Genomic DNA, 24,053 nt, shown 5'->3' on the forward strand with positions numbered 1-24,053 from the left:
AATATATTTAGAATAACAAGGGAATTCCCTGGCGGTCCAGTGGTTAGGACTCTGTGCTTCCACTGTAGGGGGGGGCACAGATTCAATTCCTGGTTGGGGAACTAAGATCCAGCATGCCTTGTGGTGCAGCCAAAAAAAAATAAAAATAAACAGAATAACAAGATTTTAAATGAAATTTAGCCCAAGTTTTGTTAAAAATGAAACATCTAATCTATAATCCTCTAAGCATTATGTTTGTCTGATATTGAGAAATCAGACATTCTTATTTTAATGTACATGGCTATATTTATATGAATAAGAAATTTAAGTGGAAAATCATTAGGCTTTGCTGTATTATTGATTTCTAGTTTCTCTAGTGAATTAGAAGTTACTGATTTTTAAACTCAGAAATAAAACCTCATATATCAGTGTTTTTTATACTAAAAAAATTATTATCTTTAGTTTTGCCTTTCAGACTAATGAATTCCTTGTAGTTTGGTAAAAGAAGTAAAAATCATAATTTGGTGAATTAAAAATAGTGTATTTTTTCATTTCTCTTGGGCATATAGAGTGACTTATTTTATGATTTGCTAAAGTTGTAGACGTTTTCTGATCTCTTCTAAAGCAAAAATTGTGTGCCGCCTTTGCAAACTTTTCCTTATATTTGGATCTGTCTAAAGCTACTTTTAAGAACTATATAATTCTGATCAAGAATTCTGTTTCTCCTTGAAAAACTTCCTTCTATATCTGATTTGGATGACATGATGGTGATTATCTTTGTTCCTACTTAGATATGTTGAAATTGCCTCAAGGCTTTGAAGTTCTGAGATTTAAAGAAAAGATGAAATACAAATATGTATGTGCTATTTTCATATGGAAATAATATTCTGAATGAGAAGTAACTTCTTTGTTGGCATACACTGGGTCTTACAGAATAAATTAAAAAGCACTTGGAGGACAGGCGCCATGCTTTTTCTTATAACTTCACTAAGATACATTATTAAATTAGTAGAGGCCAAAACTTCTAGGATTTTAAAGAGTAATTGATATTTTCATTAAATTTTAGCACTTAAAAATTTGAGGATTTTGTTTATTTCTGTGTTTGAAGTGTGTTTATTTCATTCTTGAGTTCCAGTGTTCTTTTTTATAAGTAGCTTTATATTTTTTTATTTTTGATTATTATTTCTGATTATTAAAGTTATAAATTTTCATATTAAAAAAATCAAGTAATATAGAAAGGTAGAGTGAAAATTACTTACAACCTCTCCACTCAGACTGAACCACTATTTAACCTTTTAGTATATATCCTTTCATACTTTTTCCTGTCTGTATGAATCTCTTTGGGTGTAACTCAATCTGTATATCTCAGACCATTCTGTGGGTGTCTTTGGTGGGCATGCTTTTCTCCACTCTCTCTGTAAGGGGTTCCCTACCTGTCTTTTATTTTAGCTTCTGGCCCCTCATCTTTTCTCTATCACACACATTCTCACTGTCTTTCATATTCTCTGTATGCGGATTCATACATATGAGTCTCATATGTATATTCATACATATGAGTGTGTGAGTGAGTCTCTATATGTGGGTAAATGTGAGTATGTGTATTTATATGTCAAAATAGCACCATTAGATACATGCTGCCTTGTAATTAAAAAATAAAACTTTTCTATAACAATAAATATAGATACAAAGCTCCATTTTTGATGACTGAATGGTATCCTAGAGTGTAGTGTGGGCTAGATTTAATTTATTTATCCAATCCTTTCAAACAATTTCTTTTGGACATTTAGGTTGTTTCCAAATTGTTTTTGTTACCATATTTAGTCCTTTTAGTGCACATTTTTACATATTTGTACAATCATTTCTTAGTAACTGAAATGTTACTATTAACTGTTACTAATAACCCAATTGTATATATCTTTAATTAGATGTTCTAAATTATGTAAACTTAGAAATTCACTATTAGGCTAAGCTCAATACAGTTTTTATAAGATTTCTTGGGAAAGGTCAGTTTTCTTTAAATAATAAAATATTACAAGATATTGCTAGCAACTATTGGTGGGATGTGGCTTTATATTGTAGTTGGACATTTCTAACTGTATTTTCTGATGGGTATGTCCTGAGCTCTCTTCTCCATGACTGACAGGAGGAGTGTTTTGAGAAAACCAGTTAAGGTTATAGCTGTTGTTTGTGATCCAAAGAGCAGAATCAAGCTACACGTTCACAGACTAGGAATGAAAATCACCACCCTGCCCTAACCACTTGGGTCAATTGTATTCTTTTCTCAACAACAGCAGGCCCTCCTTTTGAGTTTTGCCTCCCTTTTCTTTCTTTTTTTTTTTTTTTTTGCGGTATGCGGGCCTCTCACTGTTGTGGCCTCTCCCGTTGTGGAGCACAGGCTCCAGACACGCAGGTTCAGTGGCCATGGCTCACGAGCCTAGCCGCTCTGCGGCATGTGGGACGAACCCGTGTCCCCTGCATCGGCAGGCAGACTCTCAACCACTGCGCCACCAGGGAAGCCCTTGCCTCCCTTTTCTTTAGTTCTTTGTCTAAATAAGTTCTAAGCTGCTTGAGACATGAGCTTTGTTTTCACTGTGTTGTTTTGTAAAATGCCATATGCACATATGACATTTTGTAGATAATAAAACAGCAATGATTATAGGCTGTTGGTAGTCCTCTGCTGATATCCCAGCTGGTAACACTACACTAAGATATCACTTGACATTCTATTGAGTTAACAGAAACTGTTGTGTTGATTTTTACTGCTGTTAAGAGCAGGGAGAATATTGATTTTAATCAGAAAGAGCAGGGAGAAATTGTTTTGACATGTGTTTTTTACTTGATCTTTGAGAATGTCATGAAAAAATGAAAAGAGTAAATAGTAATCTATGTGAGGTTCCTTCAAAAGAGCTGAAAGGTTGTTTGAAAATAGTGACCCAAGGATAGAGATTTAGTTTCAGAAATGAAATGTTTAATCAGCCATCTCAGAGTAATCTCTTACTTGACAAAATGAAGCCTTTCTTTGGAATATTAAATAATTGCATTTTTAGTCACACTGCGATTGAAATATAAAGAAACATGGCTTAATTTGTTAACCATTTTAATATTTATGTAGTTATTCATTCAACAAATATACAACGATCACCTACACTAAGGCTGTTGTTGTCCTAGGTCCTGGGGTCACACTAGAGAGCAAAGCAAAGTCCTTGCTTTAATGGAGTTTGTTTTCTAGAGGAGGAACAGATAACAATTAAAAATGATGTAGTATGTCCAGTGGCAATAAGTACTATGGAGAAAAAAACAGAGCAGGATGGGGAGTGTGGATGGTAGTAGCCATTTTACATATTGCAGTTGGGGAAGCCACCCTGGAGACCTAAAGAAGGGGTGAATGAGTCATATCCGCATTTGTTGAAAGAATGTTTCAGGCAGAAGGAAGAGCAAGGGCAAGTGTCCTGTGGCAGGAGTGTGCTCCAGAGACAGCGAGGAGTCCTATATGTCCAGGAGATTAGCAGGTATGAGCAAGGAAGTGGGAAGACGTAGTTCTTACAGGGCTTTGGGGGTCATTATATGCCTTTGGCTTTTACTCTGAGTGGGATGGAAGTCAATAGAAAGTCATAAAAACAAAAGTGACCTGATCTTATTTTCTTGTGAAGGGATTAGTCTGGATGCTATAAGAATAACTGGCAAGGTGCTGAAATGGAGAAACACTATAGTAATAAGCTAGGTCATATCCAGGCAATGGGCGATGATGGTTTGGATCCAGGTAATAGCAGTAGAGGATGTGGAAAGTGATTTGATTTTTGCCATGTTTTAGAGACAGGGGTGACAGAATATCGTGATGTATTGGATGTTGGGTATGAAATAAAGCAAGTAAAGATGTTTTCAAGGTTTTTGGCCTGAGCAACTCAGAAGGGTAAGGCTGCAGAAAAGAGAGTTTGGTAGTAGGGAACTCGGCAGTTTGTTTTGGGATAAATCCAGTTTGGACATTAGAGATTAGTATTTAGTTCCAAGAAAAAAGGTCATAGCTGGACATGTAGATTTGGGAGTTATCAACATGAAATTGGTATTTAATACCATTAAAGACAGGAAACTGGAAGAGATCATTTAGGGAGTAATTTAGATAGAGAAGTTCTGAGAGCTGAGGTCTGGGGTGTTTCCAGAGTTAGAGGTTGGAGGAATCTGCAGTGAATGCTGAGGAGGAGTGAGATAGTGAGGTACAAGGGAACCTAAAGAGTGGTCTTTCAGGGGCCAAGTGAGGTAACTGCTTCAGGGAGGAGGGAGGGGTGAGTGGAGTCAAAAGCCATTGATAGGTCTATTAAATAAGGACAGAAGTTGGCAACTGAGCGTCATTGTTGACCGTCTTGTGAGTTGTTCAGAAGAATAGAAAAGGCTTTCTGGAGAGGGTTCAAAAGAGAATAAGAAGGTACAAAACAGAAGCAACAGTTTGGGTAACTATTGAGGAATTTGCTCTAAACAGGAGAATGGTACTGTTGTCCCAGCCATGTTGAACAGATGGCCAGACAGCATACGTGCCAGGCTTGCTGGAGCAGTGTTTGTTGGGGGAGAACTCCTAGGGGCAGGACCATGAACCCGCACTGCCCATTTAGGGCAGTACACACATATCTAGCAGGGCTGAGTGTCAGACTCCAGGAGAGGAACTTTGACATTAGGCTGTAGGGCTTTAAAGCTGTACCAGCTCCTCTCTTGATGTGAGTAGGGCTGCCGTGATATTTTCATTTCAGCCCAGTTCCTTCAGCCCCTGCCTCAACTGCTCACAGGGCTGAGGTTCAAGTTTCTGGTTGACCAGGATTGAATATAATAAGTACTAGCTCCCCAGTTTCCATAGGAGGGCAGTAGGACACCGAATTCTTTTCTGGGAGCCCAGCCTAAAGGAGATTTAGTCCTGATAAGGTAAGCCTGATCTCTCAGTAACAAGAGAATTATGAGAGGGGAATGCGAGGGTTTTTCTTTACTGCTCTCTTGTTCCCTTCCCTCGCTTCCCCTGTCCTCCTTCCTTCCCTCATTCCCTTCCTTCCTTCTTTCCTTCCTTTTCTTTGATGTGCAATATTATAGATTTTTATAATCTAGTAGAGAGGAAAAACCATTGAGAATGTAAGGGAAATAGTCATTGGAGTGATTGCTGTTGAGAAGATAAGAGGTTGATAAGAGTGGAGGGGTTGGCCCTGTGAGAGGAATGGATACACATCCATATTAGAGAGAAGCCAGGATTGATAAGCACAGATGTGCTTGTGCTGTGGTCAGAGCTTATGGGCATTCTTTTAGGATTGTTTCTGATTGCTCAGTGAAAGGTGAATTTGCACTGAGAGCAAGGAGAGAGATGCAAGTGTTGGAGAGATTATAACAGTGTGTGATTAACAACCTTATTTTCCCAATGAAAACAAATTTTATTAGCTATGTGCTCTAAAAAAAGAAACTACTTTCCCTCTCTTACTGAGGATTGAATTTTGTGTATTTTTGGTGGACAGTCTTGGTTAAATCTGTTTAGCTTTTGGTCAAATGTTTATTTCTATGGGCCACCTTTCATACAAAAAAAATTCTCATTTTTTATGGTGTTCTGTGATTTGAGTCATGTTAGATGATTCTGTAAACATAACACAGAAATAAGCAAAATATACTTGGGCTTCTATGGCATGTGTGCAGAAGAATCTGTACTTATTAAGCATACAAATATGTTTAAAATTCACTAACCTTTGTGTGGCTCAGTGCAAGCAAAAGCATGACATTTGAAATTGTGTCTTCATTGCCTTCTCAGGGCATGGGATGATTGCCACATCCTAACCTGCTTAATAACTGTGAGACAGAGCCAGTTATTCACGTGAGTTTCCCCCCCACACACATTTGGAGCTTTAGATAATTGGATTAAATTACAGCAAAAGAAGTCAGGCCCGCTATACTTACACTCTCTCAACTGGCAGGAGACTGACTATTCTGGCAAAATGAATACATTTTATATATGTCTTTATTTTGTATGACTCTTGAAAAAGCAAGCAAAATTCCCCCCTTTTAAAATAAGTAAAATAACAGGTAATGACTCCGTAATCCTTAATCTCAGGTTTAATATGGCGGTCAAGCTAAGGTTGCACTAAATGATGCTATAGACCCTTCCAACTATAAAATTTTATGATCTCAAAATAGTTTTAGCAAGTGAGCCATTTGTGGCTAAGTTATTAACCTAGATGATGCCATATACTAGTTTTCCAACATATCTCTGGTTGTTTCCTCTGATACAGCATTTCCTTAGCTCCTTTTGAGATGATCCTGCCATTTTACTTCAAGTTGTTGAGGTAGCTCAAAGTGAATTGGGGGACTTATTTCAAACCTCATATGTTTCTAAATGGCAGGAGTCTAGAGGCAAAATTTTCCTTAAACTTGTTAAAAATGCAGATTTCCAGGACTTTGAAACTGGGCTTGGAAATCTGCACTTTAGTAAGCACTCAAGTAGTTCTGAGGTGGATAGCTAATGAAACACACTTTGGAACACAGCCCTGGTTAATATGTAGAATTGAAAATATGGCCCTTGAATCTGTAACATAATCTAACATATATAGTTCTATACATCCATCCTTGAAATCTATCTTGAATCCAGAAAACTGTCATGTTGGAAATTAAGAACCCCATTGAATTATACTGTTAAATTTCCTTTCTTTCTCCCTCCCTCCTTCCCTTTATTCCCTCCCTCCTTTTTTTTTCTCTTTCTCTCTCTCTCTCTCTTTCCTTTTTTTTTTTTCCTGGCAGTTTTTTAAAATATCTGAATCTTGTATATGTATTGTATAGTCAGGGGAAAGCCTTGTCCATTATTTTGTCTTTAAAAAATTATTTTATCATTTAAAAAAAAATAAGCTCCACAAAGGTAAAGAATTATGACAAATGCTTATTTTAGAAACCCTTAATATTTTCCACTGTAATTGGTAATATTAGAATTGCAACCAGTATTTTATTTATTTATTTATTTATTTTTGGCTCCGTTGGGTCTTTTGTTGCTGCACGCGAGCTTCCTCTAGCTGCGGTGAGCAGGGGCCACTCTTCGCTGCAGTATGAGAGCCTCTCACTGTGGTGGCCTCTCCTGTCACAGAGCACAGGCTCCAGGCACGCGGGCTTCAGCAGCCGTGGCACGCGGGCTCAGTAGTTGTGGCTCGAAGGCTCTAGAGCGCAGGTTCAGTAGTTGTGGAGCACAGGCCTAGTTGCTCTGTGGCATGTGGGATCCCCCCGGACCAGGGATCGAAACCGTGTCCCCTGCATTGGCAGGCAGACTCTTAACCACTGCGCTACCAGGGAAGTCCCTACAGCCAGTATTTTAATGAGCTTTCCGCTGTTCCTTTGCTTGAAGTGTATTTCTCATTTTCTTCCTGGGGTGAAATCCTAGTAGTTCTTTGAGATTTAATTAAAACCTTACTTTCTTTGGAAGTGTCCCCTGAACACCATCCTTTAGCCTCCCCATCCCCCAGATTAATTGCTTTTTCATTTGAGTTTTCATAACAGTTTGATCATGCTACTTACCAATTTGTGATCTCCTTAAGCAGGGTGAGTATGTCTTAAACTTCTTGGGTCAATTTTCCTGGCATAAGTATTAAAAGAGCCCCCTTTCACTCTCTGAAGTGTCCCTGTTTGGGTAATAGATGAGATGTCCATCCTATAGTGAAGAACTCTTTTCATCTCTAGTACTTCGCCTGTTATCTGGTACATGGAGGTTATTCAATCAGAGTTTGTCAATGAGTTTGAATTGAATTAATCATTTAATGGCTGGAAGTACTGTTAGAGGCTTGGCAGAAGCCTTTGGGTATTTTATAGGTATTGTTATTTGTATCTATTATTTATAGGTATTAATGTTCAAAGACAGCCAAAGTAGGATCCCCTGAAGCCATTAGTTACTTGGAAGAAGGTAGAGGTAACCTGGACCAAGCTTTTGAGGAATTGGCTGAACCCTAGTCCAGTGGTTTCTAAATGCTGATCCAGAGGAATGTCCACAGGACAGTAAATACCCTTGAAGATACTTTTATTGTTTCATGGCAAAAAAGAGAAAAAATAAGGTCCAAGTAGTGAGTTAAAACTAAATGTATTTATTGGATTGATCTTTTAAAATTTTTATTGGTGTATGGTTGATTTACAGTGTTGTGTTAGTTTCAGGTGTACAGCAAAGTCAATCAGTTATACATATACATATAACCACTTTTTAAAGATTCTTTTCCCATAGAGGCCATTACAGAGTATTGAGTAGAGTTCCCTGTGCTATACAGTAGGTCTTTATTAGTTATCTATTTTATATATAGTAGTGTGTATGTGTCAATCCCAATCTCCCAATTTATCCCTCTCCCCCACCCCCATACCCCCTGGTAACCATATGTTTGTTTTCTACATCTGTGACTCTGCTTCTGTTTTGTAAGTTCATTTGTACCCTTTTTTTAGATTCCACATGTAAGCAGTATCATATGATATTTGTCTTTCTGTGTCTGACTTACTTCACCCAGTATGACAATCTCCAGGTCCATCCATGTTGTTGCAAATGGCATTATTTTGTTCTTTTTTATGGCTGAGTAATATTCCATTGTATATATGTACCACCTCTGCTTTATCCATTCCTCTGTTGATGAACATTTAGGTTGCTTCCATGTCCTGGTTATTGTAAATAGTGCTGCAATGAACATTGGGGTGCATGTATCTTTTCGAAGTATGGTTTTCTCCAGGTATATGCCTAGGAGTGGGATTTCTGCGTCATATGATAGTTCCATTATCAGTTTTTTAAGGAACCTCCATACTGTTCTCCATAGTGGCTGTATCAATTTACATTCCCACCAACAGTGTAGGAGGGTTCCCTTTCTTCCACACCCTCTCCAGCATTTATTGATTGATCTTTATTTTAAGATTATATCTAGCATTAGGCTATTGTTTGTATCTTAGAATTTTCTTTCTTTTCTGAATTGACGGTAATTGAAAAGAACTTTCCTTATCAAAATAAGAAGTTGGCATGCCCCAAGTCTGGCAAATATTGACTAAGAAAACAGGCTGTGGATGGAAGGTGCTATCTGGACTCACAAGGTAAGAATGATCAAAGGGCTCAAACCTATGAGTTGTAGAAAGACCCATCACCTTTCCCTATCCATTCTGGAAAATGAGACGAACAGTGTCTTTTTTGTTCACTACTTTGTCCCCAGGATGTATACAGCCTAGTACACAGTTAGTATTCAATAATTTGTTATTTAAATAAATTCAGAAGTTCCATGAATAAATCATGTGCTGAAAACATCTGAAGTGACCCAACCTGGTGAATGGTTGAGTTAGTTGTGCTCTGCTGGTTATCCAGCCCTTTCCATGACTAGGAATCAGTAACTCCATCAGTTATTGCTTCTTGCCCTTTACTCGGTTAAAGTTTTAGCTAAGGATTCAGTGTTTTTTTTGTGCGGATTATTATAATGGTTTCTTTTTTTTCATTGTTAAAATACACATAAGATTTACCATCTTAACCATTTTTAAGTGTACAATTCAGTGGCATCCAATGTGTTCACACTGTTGTGCTACCATCACTACCATCCATCCACAGAACACTTTTCATCTTGCAAGACTGAAACTCTGTACCCACTAGACAATAACTTCTCCATTTCCTCCTTTCCCAGCCATGGTGACCATCATTCTACTTTCTGTCTCTGTGAATTTGACTACTCTATGTACTTGATAAAAGTGGAATCATACAGTATTTGTTCTTTGTGTCTGATGTATTTCACTTAGTATAATATTCTCAAGGTTCATCCATATTGTAGCATGTTTCAGAAGTTCCTTTCTTCTTAAGGCTGAATAATATATATATATATATATATATCACATTTTGTTTATCCATTCATCTGTTGATAGATACTTTAATTGCTTCCACCTTTTGGTTATCACAAGTAATGCTGCTATGAACATGACTTTACAAATATCTCATTGAGTACCTACTTTCTCTTCTTTTGGGTATATACCCTAAAGTAGAATTACTGGATTATATGGTAATTTTATTTGTAAAATTTTGAGGAATCACCACACAGTTTTCCATAGCAGCTGCACCATTTTACATTCCTACCAATAGTGCCAAAGGGTTACAATTTCTCCACATACTTGCTAATAATTATTATTTTCTGGGTTTTTGGTAGTAGCCATCATATGGGTATGCTATCATGACCTCTGTCTCTAGGACTTTTCTCTAGTGTTTTTTATTTACCTGTAAATCTGACCATGTCAAATCTATTGATGACTCTCAATTTCTTTTTTTTAATTCTAAGGTTCTTAACATGCTAACCTCTCAGGTCTAATTTCTATCCACCCTATAATCCAGTCATAATGACATATTTGCTCTTCTCTATACTTACTGTTTGCTTTCAAGTCCCTATGACTTTGTGTTAGTGATTTCTTCAGCATGGAGTGCTTTAATTCCATGGTTCCCAAATTTCATTTCTTCTGTTTGTGCCTTTTCCTTCATTAACTTCCCATCTCTACTATTAGTTTCCTATGATTTTTTTCTTTGCATACATATTAAACAGTTCACTGTTTAAAATTTAGCCTCATTCTAAAAAACAACAAAAAAATCCATGAAATAATGGGTTTAATAAGTTGATCATATTAATTCTTCACACATCTTAATAAATACATTACCATTAAAGTTTTTAAAGGCCTATCTACATATCACCAAAAATTCATCTTGAACACCACCAATGATGTATATGCCACACTTTGTGGAAGACTTTGCTAACCCACCTTCCCAAGTCTATGTGCTCAGCTCCAACTCATCCTTAGGATAAGTTTATGCATTAGTGTAAGTCATGTAGGGAGTCGTGGTGCTGGCTCTGGAGTTAGATGAGTGGGTCCAAATCCTGACCTGTCACTCACTAATTGTGTGACCTTGGCCATGTTATTTAACCTCTTTTGTAAAAAGGGGATAATCATAGTTCCTACCTGAAAACTTGTGAGGTGTTATTAGGATAATGCATGCAGGACTCAATGTTTTCAAACTAGTCTAGCTCTCCTTTTGTGTTCCATATCATGAAAAGATGATCAACATTTGCTTCAGTACACTCATTCAAAGTTATCCCATTATGAAACTGATGAAAACAAAGGTAAAGTGGAATCCATGCAGCATATGCTTTCATGATTATTCTAATACAAGTTAAGTAATTGCAATCATTTGACCTTAACTTTTCTGGGTCCCTAAATTATAATATTTTAGAGCCAAATGGGATGTCAAATTGACCCTGAGGTTGTTTTTTCTGCCGGTTTCAGTCAACATCTGCTGGATTAGTTAATGTAACTCAAAGTGGAATAGAGGCAGAGGGGTGTGAAGCCAGTTTTCAACAGCTGCCTCTTCCTCTGCAGTCCCAGTGGTGTCAAGGAAAACCACATAAGACCAACCATTTATTTCAGTTTCCAGTGTTAGAGAACACAGTAACAGTTGTAGAAATTGGTTCCATCTCTCAGCTGTGTTCCTTTCTAAGTCTCTTATGTCGTGGTGAGATTTTTCTCTTATATTCTCTAGTTCTGAAGCAGCCCTATGCACTTGGAACTGTCCATTTCTTTACTCCTTTGTCCTAAAAATGCACGTTTTTCATTTACCCGTTCTGTTAAAATCCCTAGCGAACAGAAACCCAAGGAAGAGGAGGAAAAAAAAAGGAAGGTATAGGAGGATAAAAGAGGAAAAAAACCTAAAAGATGCTTGAAAGCCTGTACCTCTGAAACTGACATTTAACCAAAGACCTGGCTTTCTTGTTATATGCAAATGGCTCTGTCTGTATTTCTTAGATAGTAAGTCCCTGGTATTGTACCAAGTACAGTGTGAGCATTCTATATGGAGTGATACCATATTTTCATCTTCAAATCTAAGGATTCTCTTTGCAATGTAAGAGATACTCAATAAGAATAATGCCAATTTATTTTTTTCTACCGGATCTATTTCAGTCACAATCATGGAATAAAAAAAGAGATTTACTAAGTAATTATTATTTCCATATCAATGAAAGAAAGATGGGCATGGTTTTCCTTTGAAATCATTCTTTTTTTGTCTTTAAGTTATTAAAAATATAAAGATTTTCTTTACTAGCTGCTTAACATATTTATGTATCCAAGACCTTTATCTTACAACTTTATGGACTTCTAGCATTTAACCCATGTGAACCTGACATTTAAGATGGAGCAGGTGGTATGGCAGTGATACTTGAAACTTCAGGGATGGTTACTATTTTTCAGATATCTACTTTCAAGTTCTTATGATCCCTTCAGAGACATTAGACCTTTTAATCTTAATAAAATATTTTATATTTAAAAAAATAATTAAGCTGTTTGTCAATAATGCTCATTAAGTGGAAGGTCATCATTTGGCAGAAAATATGAATAATGGATTATACAAGCATGTTTACTGAATAATTTAAATTATATTTCTAAAGAAGTTTACAAGTTTAGTTTGGTAAATGAGTTCTTAGTGCTCTTAGCTAAAATTAATTAATTCTAGCAGAAAAAAAAAGATTTCTTAAATACAAAAAGAGTCAGATCACAGTCCTTTTTGTACTGACTGTTTTCTCCACAATTTCTACCAAAAGTTGTGGTGTGTAAAAAGAAACTTTGTTTTTATGTTGTCATTGCAAAATGTAGTAACAATTTTTATTTAAAACAATGAGCCTCTCTTGATCAGCAGCAGAGATTTAATTACATGTTTCCATGAGAACATCCAATTCTATAAAATAAAATTAAATAAAACCAATAAGTTGGGACTTCCCTGGTGGTCCAGTGGTTAGGACTCAGCATTTTCACTGCCATGGCCCCGGGTTCAATCCCTGGTCAGGGAACTAACTAAGATCCCGCGAGCCATGCAGTGATGTGGCCAAAAAAAAAAAAAAAAAAAAAAAAGCTAATAATATGTTGACTTTTAGAGTAGCGGCAAAAGAACACATCTTCAGCAAAGAATATGTGAATGATGTGATGGGATGTGGGGTACCTTGGGGAATGCAGACTGCCAAAGATTTCTGATTATTGACTTGAATTAAAAAGATTGAAATATAATATATATAGGGCTTCCCTGGTGGCGCAGCGGTTGAGAGTCCGCCTGCCGATGCAGGGGATGCAGGTTCGTGCCCCGGTCCGGGAGGATCCCACGTGCGGCGGAGCAGCTAGGCCCGTGAGCCATGGCTGCTGAGCCTGCACGTCCGGAGCCTGTGCTCCACAACGGGAGAGGCCACAACAGTGAGAGACCTGCGCACCGCAAAAAAAAAAAAAAAAAAAAATATATATATATATATATATATATATAATATATATATAATTTTTATGGGGAGAAAGGAATTGCTTTAAATATGATTTTATTCCTTGCTGGCATGTTCCTTCCTCTTTTAAATAATAAATGTACTGATCTGAATCCCTTATTTTAACACTGGCTTACTATACAGAGAACTGCAAACTTAGGTTGGGAGGAGTTTGGTTATTCTGAGACACACTCAGGGTCCAGGTCAGTTTTTAACCCAACTCTGGATAAGATCAGGATGTGGGCTGCATGGCAGCTAAGGTTGTTCTAACAGCAGATATAGGCTGTAGTTGAAATTTGCCTGTAGCAGAGCTATAAAAACTTTCTGAGTGTGTATCTGTAAGATTGACAGAGATTATAGATTAGTAGCTACCAACAGTGGCTGAGGAAGAAAGAAATAATCAAACCCATGGTTAGTGACACAAGGAGTCCTGGGTTAGTGGGCCAGAGAATGGCTCAATTCAGAAGCATTTCATGGTCTTGGATGACTCAGAGTAATTGATTGGGGTCTCCAACTTAATGACAGAACATTGCTGTACTTAGCAGGTATTTCCCCACAAACATGCAAACAAACCTCAATATTCCGGGACAATAGAGTTTATTTCAAGTGGATGTCAAAACCAAGTTATACTCTCTTGGGAGGAAAGGCAGGAGTGCAGTTACAAAAGAAATGTTAAGTAACAGCACTTCATAGAACAGAGTGCTAAAGAAACCTTGGACAGTTCACTGTTTCAGTCCTGAGAATTGGTTTGGCCCAAGCTTTTAAAATATCATAGAACATTGCAAATATTAATTGTTCAATGTGAAAAATTATTTTCACATTATGCAATGTTTATAAAAACTAGTGGCTTTAAAATCAGCTATAAATCTATTCTTCCTACCCCTCCAGATACACAGTGGGGAAAAGAAAGTATCAGCTCCATGATATTTTCTGGTGTGATGAGTGATCTGACTAGTGATGATGAGTTATTTTAGATTATCAACTGATTGGTCTTTCCACAAGGAAACCATAAGGGCCACCAATTATATTTCAGCTTTTTCTTCTAAATCATTTTGTAAGATTAGATTTCTCACAGCTGAAATGACAGAATTAATGAGACTGTATAATAATGTTTTGAAATAATAAATGATGCCAAATGGAATTTCTGTTATCCAGTCCAGTAGATCTGAGGCTGAACATTATTCTCTAGTGAAAACTTGGAAAGTACAAATAAAGTCATAATGAAGTACCTTGCTCAGAAGTAATAAAACCTTGGCTAAAATTTGCCTTCCACCCCAGAGTCAATAATATGTTAACTGAGTCAGACTGTGAAGCAAAACAAAATTGAGTTCTCTCCTGGCTTGGTTACCTGTTTCAGAAGAGCAGCAGGGAAATTAATTGTATTGAGTAATATCCATAGAACTACTACTGCATGGAATGTACAATAGCGGACACAAAGAGGAATAAGGCATAGTACCTTTGTCAAATGATTTACCATCTTTTGGGAAAGAAAAAACCTAAAGACAAATGACTGTTAATAAGGAGGAACTTGATAGATCAAATATTTTAGAAAAAGACTGGGAGACCTAGAGGTCATTACAATGGTAGAAAGAAGGACATAAAAGAAAATGCACTTTTCTAAAGATTCAGTGGTTCCTATTCCTTATAAATTATTTACTAAATATATAATGTTGGTGTGGAAACTCTGTAGGTTCCTTGCATCTACCCTTTCTCTTCAATCCACCCCTAAGTATAGGGATGATCATTTAATTGGTTAAGTTTCAGAAATTAATTGGGCAATATTTGCTAGTAGGCACGGGGTGTTACACATTAATAAAATACATACATAGACCTGTCCTGCATTTTCTCTTTCGTGCCTAATACAATTAAAGTGATGAACTCATCCAGGCTATACTGTCAGAGAAATCCTTACCACATTTCATCATATATTCCCTTTTTTCCTTCTCTTTTTGCCAAAGAGTTTTGTTCAGATCTGTAGAGGTAACTCTGCATTCCCATTACTTCTCTGCTCTGATTTTCCAGCCAGGTATGGGCTTAAAGGTTTGGCCATAATCTATCCAGGTGAACTTGGAATTAACCTTGGGATCAAATTCCTTTTGTTCTGTCTATTCCAGCATTTTGGAATGTGTGTTGGATATGGCTTTCTGTATACTGCAGTGATAACATCCTATAGTTGGGTCTGGGGATGGTGGGTAAACAGATAGTGTATCTTTTTTAATAGCTGGTATGGTTTTCCCTGGTTGAGTGGGCATATAGGTATGGAGACTTATGTTTGGAAATAATGTACCTCATAGCAATATAGAGTTTCTGTGTTGGGAGATGGGAGATACATCTAATGTGGGTACCTCAAAATGTAAATAGAGAGCTGTGCTGAGCTAGATGCACTTTGCTAGGCTGTGCAATTTCAAAGGCTGTTATGAAGTTTTTAAAGTATAAAACACTATACAGTTGTATGTTATTAAGTTATTAATATTACTTAAGAACTTCAAATGGCTTAACAAAGCAATGTGGTATAGTAGGAAAATCAGGCCTTTAGTTTCAAATAAAATTTACTGATTGAGTAACTTTAACCTCAGTTCCTCAACCATCAGTTCATTCTGTGAAATGGGAGTAATCAAGTTTACTCCATAGAGCTATTGTGAAGTTTAAATTCAATACAGCACATTAAGCACCTACTGTAGTCCTTGATACACTGTGGGACATCAGCAAATTGTTGTTATTGGTAGAAATTTCTTGGCACTTTGTAGGTTTCTTATAAATATTCGTTCTCCTAAAACTTGTAATCATTTTGTGGATAGTTATATGCCTAGATCTGGTAACAAATATGCTATATCAGCAGTAAAAACATTTCATCTTAATTTTATTATGATACTTATTGGAAATATTAGTGAGGTTTTGATTGTATAAAGGTAATTATATGGCATTATTATGCCAAACGTTCTCAGGAATAATCAAATTCTGTGCTAAATTAGAGCTGACCCTCCCTGTGGTGCTGAGAAAGATATACACACAAGGAACATAACCATGGAAGCAAAGAAACACTTTATTACTGGCTGAAATTGTGCCTGAAATTCCAACAGAGTTCTTATGACCTGGACCTTTTCCTTGCCTCCTAGTCCAGACTTGAGGGCTTACTGTGCTCCTACAGGGAAAGGTAAAACATGGAAAAAAGAATGTACTAGAATGAAGAAATGACCACATTTATGGGCCACTTCATTTATTCATTCATTTAAATACTGTGACCCTGTTCACTAGTAAATATGGCTAACCTATGTCCTGGAATCAGATTAACATTCTTCTTCTTTAAGGGAGTTTATTACTCTTTGGAATTCAGTTCACTTAGTTGCCTGGAGACTTTGTTCTCTGATGGCTCACAAAATGTTACAATTTTGTATATTGTTCAGCTTCTTCTTCTGTGGAAACAGAATTCAATGACTGAAATTTTTGGTATTTAGATAATAAGTAAATAAGTAGAAACATATGGAAACTTCGGGTGTTGAACTCCAAAACCCTCTTTCCCTCCATTATAGCACATTGAATTATTAAGCTCTTTAAAGACCTGGGATAGTGTTAGTAAGTTATATTTATATAGGGTTTTTCCAGCTAAGAACACTTCAGTTTTTACACTTAGTAGCTAATTGGATCTTTGTAGTCTTGTTATTTACACATTAAGGTCCTTAGGTTATAGGTGAGAAAAATCACAATTTAATGACTTAAGCTGGTAAGTAATAAGACTCAAACCTGCTTCTAAGCACACAGAGCTTTCCACAATTCCATATCAGCATGGATATTTAATATAGATATAGCCATATGGATTCTTTAAATGTTGAGTTTACTCCCTAAATGATAAAAGATGAATTAGAAGTTTAGTACCTGAAAAGGGAAACTGATTAGTGACAAATGGCACTTAATCCAAAGTTCATTAACTCTTGAGCCTCTTTCAGCCATTGATATCATTCCTTTCTTTAGGTGAAAGTCAAATGGATGATGAGCCTTGAAGCTGTGCTCTTATTTAGAAAAAAAAAAGGTTAGAAGATTCTGCTGTTCTTGTAATGAGCTAAAACTGCTTCAGAAATAATGTCAACATATCTTTCCCAGCATTTTTCTATCAGTGGGAGACCATTATTAGAGTACAAATTAGTATTTTATTAATATTATCATTTACACATGCCATTTTTTTTTTTTTTTTTTTTTTCTTTTTGCGGTATGCGGGCCTCTCACTGTTGTGGCCTCTCCCGTTGCGGAGCACAGGCTCCGGATGTGCAGGCCCAGCGGCCATGGCTCACGGGCCCAGCCGCTCCGCGGCATATGGGATCCTCCCAGACCGGGGCACGAACCCGTATCCCCTGCATCGGCAGGCGGACTCTCAACCACTGCGCCACCAGGGAGGCCCTACACATGCCATTTTTAATAACCCATGTACAATTATACTGGAAAACAAAAAAAGGCATACAAAATTCAGCCTAAAGACAAGGCAGACATTATTTGTGAAAGTATAGATATTTTAGACACTAAGATTTATAGGATTTAAAGTTGTGGCAAGTGGATGGTTCCCTCGTATCAAACATATGGAATGGCACAAATGTGAATGAATAGGATGTTCTTCCTAGTATATCTTTTAAGTGAAATACATTCTGTTCCTAAAAATTGGTCCAAAGTCACATGAAAAGAAATGGTAAAACAGCTACTGTAGTCCATGCGCCTGGAGCCTGTGCTCTGCAACAAGAGAAGTCACCACAATGAGAAGCCCGTGCACCTCAACGAAGAGTGACCCCCACTTGCCACAACTAGAAAAAGCCCACACGCAATAACTAAGACCCAACACAGCCAAAAATAACCATAAATAAATTTTTAAAAAAAGAAATGGTAAAGTATTGAATTTATAACATGGGAAAATTCTACCCCAAATACCTTTATATTTTAATAGGTTTCAGGTCCAGATCCTAGAAATAATTAAGAACTAGAAACATGTAGTAAGATTTGAAGAAAATCACAAACCCCACAAACCCTATTTGTCTCAAAATATATTCTAGAGTGCCTAAATTCTTGCCATTGAAATAGGTTTATAGGTTTAGTGTATTTCTTCTAGATAGAACCTGGAAGTTTCACCTTTTATCTGGTGGAGGAAAAGAAAAAGTCAGGTTAGCTAGTACTCAGCTTGCAGAAAGGATTGCAATGAGAGAATGGATTGTGGTCAGATGAGTTTGTATAGGAGACAGATCAGAAAGGGTGTAGAGCTCCTGACATTCCTCAGAGAGAGTAATGGCAATAAACATGAAGACACTGGGCATATGAGAGAAGAGAATGGTAGTGGAGTAAAGATTTCAACTCTCTGATAGTTTCACTCAGAGACTTGATAGAGAATGTAGTTGCTCATATGGATAGTGTCTAGTCCTTGTCAACACCAAATCAGAGAGTGCACACTGTTTACCAAATATCCACCATGTATGAGGCACTGCTTTGGGAACAATGGGATATAAAAATAAGAACACTTTCTCCTTTATGGAGTCTCTGATCTATTTGGAGATACAGACATGGAGATACAGAAAAGCAGAGAGGCAGTAGAAAAGATAAATATCCACAAAAAGAACTGAGCATGCCCATTGAGTTTTATAGCAAAGTGTGATTTACAATTCCTAGAATGAGATAATTGGGACCAAATTCCAAAGAGGAAGTAGGATTTGAAATGGTTCCTGAAGACTGAGAAAGGTTTGGATGAGTGGAATGCAGGGGCCATCTTTCAAAGGGAGTTAATCAGAAGAAGCACAATACAAGAGAAGGAGATAAATTTGTCTGGAGCAGATGATTCTCAGTGGGGAAAGATGGAAGATTAGTGAGGAGTTTTGGGACAGGAATGCATTGTGGGGTCTACTGCTTTTGCCCCTCTTACTCTATTCCTTAAATGTTAATGCTGCCGTGGTCTCCAACCAGAAACCCACTTTCACTTTGCATAATCTCTTTAGGGACTCACATCCTGTCCTAAGACTTCAGTTATGAAGAATATGTGTTGAAAGTTTTCAAGCTTATATCTCTAGCCATTGTGTTTCTATGTTGCTGGACTCCAAGCTAGTATATCCAATTGCTTATCAGACTTCTGTACTTAAATATCTCCCAACTATTAGAGAGACTAATGGATTCCAACCTGATTTTCCTAATCTCACTCAACCCTCTCCAAACTCCTCCTCCTATAATCTTATCTTCTCTACTTATTACTCGAATGACTTTGCACAAGTTGCGAGGTCCCATTTGTTGATTTTTGCTTCCTTTGATGGGAGTGACTAAAGATGAAATACAGAGACCTGAACTAAACACCTAGAAGCTCATCTCAAGGTCTCTCAAGAGTACAGCTTTTGTACCTTTTGTACCTTGCTAGCTACATGTGAAAAAATAGGGATAAAGTTATTGTTATTTTCAGGAGTTTCTGGGAGGACAAAAACAGCCAAAATATGTAAAACTGTAAAACAGTGTTTAGCACATAATAAAGCCCCTACAAATATATATATATATATATATATATATTCAGTTATCTAAGCCAGTATGTTTCATTACTTTTCTCCCAGTATTTAATTGGTCACAAAGTGCCATCAAATATATGCTTCTCCATTTCCTTCTCTCAATCCCCTCTGGCATGGCCTTAGTCCAGATGTGCATTACCTCTCAACCCTATTGTTGAGATAATTGTACTAAACTGATAAATGCTCTTCCTATCTCCAATTTCAATTCTCTCCCCTCTAATTTCCAAAATGCCACTATTGTCACCTTTTGAAACTGCACTGAACAAAGATGCTTCAAGAAAAGTGAATTGAATTCATAATGAGACCCAAATTCCCTTGAATCACACCAGGCTCTACATGATCTGGCCCCTGATTGCCGTTTTGGCTGTCTATTCCACCGTTTTCTGAACAACTCCAGATGCTTCAGACATATCATATATTCCTTGTTCTTAACATTTTTACAGATGATTTTTTTTTCCACTTTTAAAGTCCATTCTTTAATCCCTTTTCTTCTCTTATCCAATCTTCCCTTCTTTTTCATGACCAGGTGATATACTTTGTCTTCCTAAATATGGTTCTTCCCAACCCAGTCTGGGTTGGGTGATGTATCAAGAAAACAAACAGACAGCATATGCGAAGTAGGTAATTTGAGGAGGAATTAATATAGAGATTATTTACAAAAGTGTAGATATGATTAAGGGAAACCCACAAAAGATAGTGCAGGATCCCAGGACTAGCAACAGCTGGGGGTTATTATAACTGCTAGGCCTGACAGGGCAAGAGGAGGTAGTGGTTTACCCCAGAACGGGGTATGTAACAGGAGATGTAGTCTGTTGTACAACCTGCAGCTACCTCTCAAGGAGGAATTGGGAGATAAACACCTTAGTGTTCCTGTGCCCTCTGTCCTGCTTTCAGTGTCTCTCATTGTCTGAACCCAACTTGAAGCCAGAAGGTAAGGCTGTTGAAAGAGCCATAAGGTCTGCCTCCTGGCAGCATCACAGAGGAAGGGTGGAAAGGAGATCTGCAAGGACAATTGAAAACCATTCAGCAGAGGTGCTCCCTTCTTCAGTACCTAGTCTCCAGAACATACCTTTATTATAAAACTTAACACATTGTATTGAATACATATCCACTTTTGTCATAAATTGAGAAGTTTTTGGTCATACAGACTACCTTTATATTTTCTTAGCATTTAGCCACGGACCCAGGTACTTTAATATATGCTTGGATGAATGAATGAATGAGTGAATGTCAGTGTCATAGTAAGGTCTGTGCCCTATAAAACAGGGGAATCATATCTGTTTGAAGCTGTTTATCTACTTCACTTCGTAGAACTCTAGATTTGGGCTGTAATTCAGGCTTTTCTGTTAAGACATGATGACTATTTTTCTTTCGTGTGATATGTAAATGAATGCAAGTCTGCACGTGTGCTGTTTACTTCATAATTTTTAAAAATGATGATGGGTCAGACAAATACCAGACAATTCACAAGCTTGAGACAAATATGAGAAAACAATTTCTCTAAGAAAATGATCTCCATTTAGTCATTTATTCACTTGATTTAACCCCATGCTGCTATTAGTTATGCAGGGAAATAGCGTTTTAATGACTCTTCAGAAAATGTTCACCACAGGAAGAAATACTGTATGACTGGAATAGGCTAAGAAGATATTTATCTCTCAGTGCATTTTGTGGATCTTAATACTATCACACCTATGTGCTCCAAGAAAGATATTATAGTAGAACAGCTGCTAACAAAGGTGTTTATAATTCAAATGGAAATTAGGACTTCAGAAAGAGCAAAGTCCTTTTGATCTGCTAAATATAAAATAGAAATTACATGATCTACTCCTTATGTTAATCACCATGACTATGATTGTAATTAAAGGTAATTTAGAAAATAATATAAGGAGTTAATGTAATTCTGTCTCTTGATTTTTTTAAATGAAGCACTCTCATTGAAAAAGTAGTGTTAGCTTGTTGTGATAATTACAATCACCCCAACTTCTTTTGTAACAAGAAAATCAAGTTTTTAAGAGTTTGAAGGAGGGGCTTCCCTGGTGGCGCAGTGAGTAAGAATCCGCCTGCCAATGCAGGGGACACGGGTTCAAGCCCTGGACCGGGAAAATACCACTATGACACAGAGCGACAAAGCCCGTGCGCCACAACTACTGAGCCTGTCCGCCTAGAGCAGAAGCCCGCACACCGCAATGAAGAGTAACCCCTGCTCACCCCAACTAGAGAAAGCCCGCGCACAGCAACGAATACCCGACGCAGCCAAAAATAAATAAACAAATAAATTAAAAAAAAAAAAGAGTTTGAAGGAGACATAATCTCCCCCCCCCTTTTTTAACAGATGAGGAAACTGATCTTCAAAGAGGTTATAACTTATGGAAATCACTTTGTATTTAGATGCAGAGATAGAACCCTTGTTTGTGGATTTCCAAACCTAAATTGCTTATACCACATCATGCTGTCTCCCTAATCCTAGGCACTAATGGAGTAAGACATCATCTAAAATTAGGCAGTCAACCCCCCATGGCATTTGATGTGGGGGGCTGCGATTCCTGGAGAGTCAAGGACCTTATTACAGAGCACAGGGATTCGTTTAACATGAACTTTCATACAGAATATGAAAGCCCAGATCCATTTATAAACTACAGAACTAGAAAACCTCTCTGCTAAGGAGATTTTGTGGGTGAATGGTTGTAAGATGCCATCACTAATTATTTTCTTTCATTAATGGCTTATCAAAGGAAAGCCAAAGTGGTGTCTGTGTTGTTCTGGGAAAAATAGTTTGCTTATTTTCTATTTTCATAAACAAGGAGAACCATTTTTTTTTCTAAAGTATTTTTTATAATGGTAACTTTTAATGGGAATTCCACTTCTTCTCTTTTGCTGATCACACCGAATCTTACCTCCCTATGTTTACATGGCTCAGATTTACTGTTAACTTTTTGCCCTGTTCCTAGCTTCCTCCGTAATCATTTGTATTAGCTTGAAAGCTGAATAAAAGGAAAAATGAACTAAGAAACAACTGTTCACTTGATTAAATGGAACCCATTTATTCTCATATCATGGATGAGAACTTATCACCTAAAATCTCATCACCATTTGTTTCCATCTCCTCTGTTTCTGGTTGCGAGTGAGAATCTTTAAGGCTTGGAGCTATTTTTTTATGTTAATCCTTAAAAAACCAGCACTAATCTTTGTCATTTATGACAGGTCCTGACATTAGGACTGCTGAGTGCCAATTTGGAGAAAATAGATATAATGTTATCTGAGCCATTTCCCCCATCTGGCAAGCATCAGGGATCTCTGCTGAAATAAGAAAGGGGTTCACTTCCAGAATAGGAAGTGTTACCTCTAACCCTAAATTTTACCGTAAGTTTCAGAGTAAGATTATCTGACTCCATCCTGAACCTCACTTGGCCCTTGCTCCCCAAACTTGCTCTTCCAGGAGTTTCCCCCACTTCAGTAGCATTGAAAATATGGCCCCAGTTTGGATGATGGGAGTGACTAAAGATGAAATACAGAGACCTGAACTAAACACCTAGAAGCTCATCTCAAGGTCTCTCAAGAGCACAGTTAGTTATGCAAGATGGGAAAAGAATTTACAAGTCAGCCAGGCCATCCATGTACCTTGAGGCGGTGGCTACACCTGAAATCTCATTGATGTGAGAACTAATCTGCTTAAGGCATTTAGAAAACATAGTCTAGAGTAGATATCATGACTTGCTTGTAAACAGATGCATAGAAGGTTGAATATGAATTTGAGATATGTATATATTAAAAGAAAGACAAAACAGTTGAAGCCTATTCCAAGAGTGGGGTAGTGTTAAGTGTCTCTTAGAGGGAAGCTTTGTGCTCTGTGTGAAGGGAACCCTCAGCTGCCTTCAAAACTTTCTTCTCTCTAAGGTATTCTGTGAAATAATTGGGAACAGAGAGGGGCTCAGCTTCAGTAACATTTGAATCAGTGTTTGGAGAGTTTTCAGAGTTAGCCTTAGATGCCTGTAATGGGTGAAAGTAAACCACTTGTCATAAATCACACCAGTTTATTAGTAGTAGGTGGGATAAATCCTGCAGTAAGTGAAGAGAGACTTAATGAGAGAGTGCTTTATTCCTAAAGCATTTGAGAGAGAGACAGAGAGAGCTGTAAATAAAAGGCCTGGTGAGAAATAGAGGAGGGAGGGCACTGGAGAGGTGCCCTGCTCTGAAACAGCAAGTATCTGCCACTAAACACCTTGCTTTGGGGACCTAGATTGCTGGGCATTGCAAAAATAGTGGGTTGTGTGTCTGAAGAGATTAT

General features: G+C 37.4%; 1 protein-coding gene across 4 annotated transcripts in view; it reads left to right on the forward strand.

The window, feature by feature from the left end:
• DNAJB9 (DnaJ heat shock protein family (Hsp40) member B9) overlaps positions 1-24,053 on the forward strand; it is a 410,662-nt gene that overhangs the window by 177,465 nt on the left and 209,144 nt on the right. Inside the window, exon 8 of one of the 4 annotated variants that reach the window (XR_014295006.1) lies at positions 5,750-5,765. The exons of the other annotated variants lie outside the window; for them this stretch is intronic. The gene's annotated coding sequence lies outside the window, so the exon portion shown is untranslated. Of the gene's footprint in view, positions 1-5,749; positions 5,766-24,053 lie in introns of those variants that run through there. 4 annotated transcript variants of the gene reach the window in all.

The sequence above is a fragment of the Mesoplodon mirus genome, assembly GCF_964341445.2.
Source record: "Mesoplodon mirus genome assembly, chromosome: 9".
Classification (NCBI taxonomy): Eukaryota; Metazoa; Chordata; class Mammalia; order Artiodactyla; family Ziphiidae; genus Mesoplodon; species Mesoplodon mirus.